The sequence below is a fragment of the Triticum dicoccoides genome, chromosome 3B, assembly GCF_002162155.2.
Source record: "Triticum dicoccoides isolate Atlit2015 ecotype Zavitan chromosome 3B, WEW_v2.0, whole genome shotgun sequence".
In the NCBI taxonomy this organism is placed as follows: Eukaryota; Viridiplantae; Streptophyta; class Magnoliopsida; order Poales; family Poaceae; genus Triticum; species Triticum dicoccoides.
In genome coordinates, this window is record NC_041385.1 from 6,166,610 (window position 1) to 6,171,922 (window position 5,313).

Genomic DNA, 5,313 nt, shown 5'->3' on the forward strand with positions numbered 1-5,313 from the left:
CCCCACGGCCAGGCGGTCCAAGGCGGTGGCGTCCCCGGCGACGCAGGAGAGGACGAGCTCCCGTCCGAAGGGTGCCAAGGGCAACATGCCATCCCTCCAACGGGCCCAGCTCCTTCAGGCACAGAAGAACCTCGAAATTGAAGGTAACCCCATGCCCCGCTTTACGATTTTTGAAGATTATTCAGATTCGTGCTTGGGTGGTATCTTAGCGAATAGTGGTGTGGCAATGGCTGACGCGGGGGAAGCGCAAGAGGTGCTGTCTCTCATCCGCGCTAAGGAAATCGCGCAGGCTGCGCTTGCTCAGGCAGCGCTGGCCCGCGCTGCGCCTGCAGTAGATGAAGCAGGGGCTTCTCTGGTGCCAGTTGCGCGGCCCGATCAGGAGGACCAAGTAGCAGGGGCTGCACCGTCCTCCTCCAACCGTTGTCCTGCCAAGACACGACGCGTGGCCAAAGCGGTTACTGCTCGCGGTATCCGTCTATGCAATCGCATCATCTAAATGCGTTTCATCTTCTGGAACATTCGAGGCTTCGGCCACGCTGGGAGGCGGACCCAGTTAAAAGAGTTCATTAGGAACGAGGAAATCGACGTGGTTGGCTTGCAAGAGACAATCAAGGCCGAGTTCAACCATCGAGACCTGCTTGCAGTCGACCCATTGGAGCGTTTGGTGTGGCATTGGGTGCCTGCGGTAGGTCACTCGGGGGGTTTGCTGCTAGGAGTTAACCAAGTTTGTCTAGAGGTGGTGGCTTGGGACGCCGGCCGCTTCTTCCTGTCGGCACACGTGCGGCACCGCGCCACTCTCCAAGAGTGGGTGGTGATTGTCGTGTATGGTCCGGCCAATCACTCGCATTCGCTAGAGTTCTTGGAAGAACTTCAGACCAAGGTGATGGCCTTGGGCGCGAGCAACTTACCGCTGCTGGTGGGTGGTGATTTCAACTTGATCCGTTCGGGAGCGGACAAGAATAACGGTATTATTAACTGGACAAGGATGGCCATGTTTAATAATGCTATCACATCCATGGCCCTTAGGGAAGTGGCCCGCGTGGGGGCTCGATACACCTAGACCAACAAACAGCTAACACCGGTGCGTTCGGTCTTGGACAGGGTTTTTATGTCCTCGGAGTGGGAGGTGTTGTTCCCCCTGTGCTCTCTGCACGCCGAAACTAGGATTGGGTCGGACCACGTCCCCCTCATCCTTTCCTCGGGGGAGGAAAGGCTTAAACGCAGCCCGTGCTTCTTCTTCGAAACCGCGTGGCTGGAGTCTCCGGACTTTGAGCAAATCTTCCTTTCGAAATGGGAGATTTGCGTCGCTCGCATTGGGCGCGTGCGCGGTCCGATGGAGTTCTGGATTGCCGCAGGGGAGGGTATGCGCGCGGCTCTCAAAGGGTGGGGAGCTAACTAGGGTCGCGCGGATAAGCTGTTAAGAGCGCGCTTGACCGAGGAGCTAGCCCAGCTAGATGCTGCGGCAGATGTGCAGATCTTTTCCGAGCAGGACTGGGCCCAGCGCTACGCGCTTGAAGCCCAAGTCAAGTCCCTCAGGGCCGAGGAGGAGTACTGGCGCAAGCGCGGTGGAATAAAGTGGACGCTCAAGGGTGACGCGAACACGAAATATTCCATGCCTACGCAAATGGCCGACGCCGTAAGTGCGCCATCCTGCGTCTTCAATCGGAGCAGGGGCTCCTATTGCGGCAACAGGATATCGTCCGACACATCTACGAGTTTTACATCCAACTCATGGGTTCCAGGGAGGAATCCAGGGCCCGACTTAGGGCGCATGTGTGGGACCCAGCGCTATGGGTCACGGACGAGGAAAATGAGAACCTGAGCTTAGCCTTCCTCCCTGAGGAGATTGACAAGGCGACGCTGGGTATGAAATCTGACACTGCTCCCGGGCCGGATGGGTGGCCGGTGGCGATGTTCAAGCGGTTTTGGCAAGTGCTCAAAAATCCTATTTTCGACGTGTGCAATGGTTTTATGCGCGGTACGGTAGATATTTCTAGACTGAACTTTGGGGTTCTCTCTTTGATACCCAAGGTCCCGGGTGCGGATCACATTAGACTTTTTCGTCCTATCGCTTTAATTAACGTTCCGTTTAAAATTTGTGCTAAGGCTTGTTCTACTCGTTTGTCTCCGATAGCCCACCGCATTATTAGTAGGTCCCAGTCGGCTTTCATTCGGGGCTGTAATATCTTGGAGGGACCATTGGTCCTTCAAGAAATAATCCACTCCCTAAAACGCGCTCGACAGCCCGCGATTCTCCTCAAACTCGATTTTGAGAAGGCGTATGACCGTGTGAACTGGGAGTTTCTCCGACAAGTACTCCTAGATCGAGGATTCTCGTCGGTTTGGGTTCATCGCATGATGCAGCTGGTCTCGGGAGGCCAGACGGCGATCGCGGTGAATGGAGAAGTAGGGAACTTCTTCCGCAACAAGCGCGGGCTGTGTCAAGGGGACCCAGCGTCGCCGTTGCTTTTTAACTTTGTGGCGGATGCCTTAGGCGCCATGCTAGACAGAGCTCGTCTGGCCGGCCACATTAGGGGAGTGGTGGACAACCTGATCCCCGGAGGAGTGTCTCACTTGCAATACGCGAATGACACACTTCTCCTTTTCGAGCCCGATACACACAGTATCGCTTCGGTCAAGGCAATTCTGTTGTGCTTTGAACTCATGTCGGGACTTAAAGTTAACTTCCACAAAAGTGAAGTGGTGTCCATAGGGATGGACGCGACCGAAAGTCAACGGGTCGCCAACTTGCTTAACTGCAAACTTGGCCAGTTCTCGTTTACCTACCTCGGGCTCCCAATTGCGACAAAGAAGTGTACAATCGCTGACTGGGAACCCCTCTCCTCCAAGGTTGCGAATAGGGTCTGCCCGTGGAGGGGTCGTTTTATGTCTTCAGGGGCAAGACTAATCCTAACCAACTCCAGCCTCTCTTCTTTGCCCATGTTTGCCATGGGCTTGTTCTTGCTGGCGGACGGGGTACACTCTAAGTTTGACACACCGCGGTCCCGTTTCTTTTGGGAAGGAGCAGGACCGAAACGGAAATACCATATGGTTAAATGGCAAGCCGTGTGTCGTCCTAAAGCCCAGGGGGGTCTTGGGATCATCAACTCCAAGTTGATGAACATCGCACTAATGTGCAAGTGGATCTGGAAAATGACTCAGGGCGAGACTGGCCTCTGGATCGACCTCCTACGTGCAAAATATTTCCCGCAAGGGGATTTTTTTGATGCGGCTTCCCATGGGTCTCCGTTCTGGAACTCCATTCAATCCCTTAAACCCTTCTTTGCCAGGGGCGCAAAGTTCGCGGTTAACAATGGTCGCTCTACGCGTCTCTGGCTTGATCTTTGGATTGGCCAACGTCCATTATGGGCGGAGTTTCGCCAACTCTATTCCTTAGCGGTCGAGCCCGAGCAACGGGTTGCATCAGCTCTTCGCGCCTTCCCCCCTGTATTAACTTCAGGCGCGAGCTATCAGAGCCGGAGTTGGCGGATTGGGATCGCCTTCAGGCGCTAATTGCGGAGGTCCGATTGTCGGATTCCGCGGATTTGATCTCGTGGAAGTTCGCGAGCTCCGGCAAATTCTCTGTCAACTCCATGTACAGAGAGCTTTGCCGCGGTCAGGTCCCGTCGGCGGCCACGGGGCTTTGGAAGGCTAAGATCCCGCTCAAAATCAAGGTCTTCCTCTGGCAACTCTGCCAAGATCGCCTTCCTACCTCTATTAACCTCGCTAAACGCAACGGTCCCGCCTCCGGCCCCTGTGCGCTGTGTGGGGTCCCGGAAGATGCTGACCACACTTTCTTCCATTGCTCTATGGCTCGTTTTGCCTGGAGCGCGGTCCGTGCGGCCGCGGGAGTGGATTGGGATCCACGCTCCCGATCTGAGCTCGTGTCTTCCTTATCTTTGGTTCAAGGCACGGCTCGTAGGGTCATGTGGACTTGTGAGGCAGCTAGCTATGGGCTATTTGGAATATCCATAACAAGTTTACTATTGAGGGTGTGTTTCCCTCTCATCCCGCTGACGTCATCTTCAAATGCATCGTATTCTTGCAGCAATGGGCACCGCTGGGAAGACAACAGGACTCTGATCTCCACCGCCAAGCTATCTGCCGTCTTCGCGTCGTCTACTCCGAGTCACGGGCTCCGCCGGCCGATCAGCTAGTTGCCGCATAGGGTTGGGCAACCCCTTTTGGTCTTAGCACCTTCCGAGCCTGCGTGCTCGCCGTTTTGGGCTGTTATTGCCTTGTACCGCAACTCTTCGCTCAACTAGCGGTCTTTCCCTTTAAACTCTCGCCTCTGTTGGCGTCCGATGTTGGTCATGTGGTTGTGCTACTCTGCCTAAGTTTGTGGGCTTTATTAATTTAAAGCTGGACGTCCCTGACGTCTATGTTCTAAATTTTTTTTTACAAGGGACTATATGGGATGGAAGCTAACCCGGCCGACTAGTAATCCCATACGGTGACTAGCTAGCCGCTTTCCATCGTGCTTAATTCTTAACAGTTTCTAGCTTCTCTCTCCAAGCTTGCAGGTTGAATCGGACTACTTTAATCATTGAATCCAAGTGGATAATTCCAATGACAATACATAAAGTATGCGTGTAAATCATCTATATTTTCTTGACTGGTACATTCCCACACAAGCTCCTGACCATCATTCTTCTCTCATGTGGAAGCACACCAACGCACCATTTTTAATTTTAATTTTGTGTGGACTCGCTGCAAATTCCACTTTAATTATATTCCTCTAAGTGTTATTAAATCTTATGAAATGTTAAAAAGTTTTTCACAAGATCCATTATGGCCACCTGCCCAAACATTTCATAAATTGGTCCAAAAACTATACTCCCTCCGTCCCAGATTTTAGTGTGTATAGTTTTTTGGCTTCGATTCCGACATGTAGTGCGCATAAGCGCTGTGAAGCTGCTTTGGACGAAATATCCCTCAACTGGTTCACGGCAGTGCAGCAGCAGGTACCCACATGCGTGACAGACCAAGCAGGGGGAGGGGCAATTCTTGTCCAAACAAAGACGCCAGCTCATGCATTGGTATAAGCACTAGTGCAGAACCGGGCAATAGCACTGGTTCGTAAGGCCCTTTAGTGCCGGTTCCATAACCGGCACTAAAGTGTGGTCACTAAAGCCCCCCCCCCCCTTTAGTACCGGTTCAACACGAATCGGTGCTAAAGGGCAACCACGTGGCACGAGCCAGCTCCGGGGGCCCGGAGCCCTTTAGTACCGGTTGGTTAGTTTTATGATTTCTTTTTCATTTAATTTTGTGTTTCCATTTTAATTCTTTTTCGTTTGCTGGTATTTTACGATA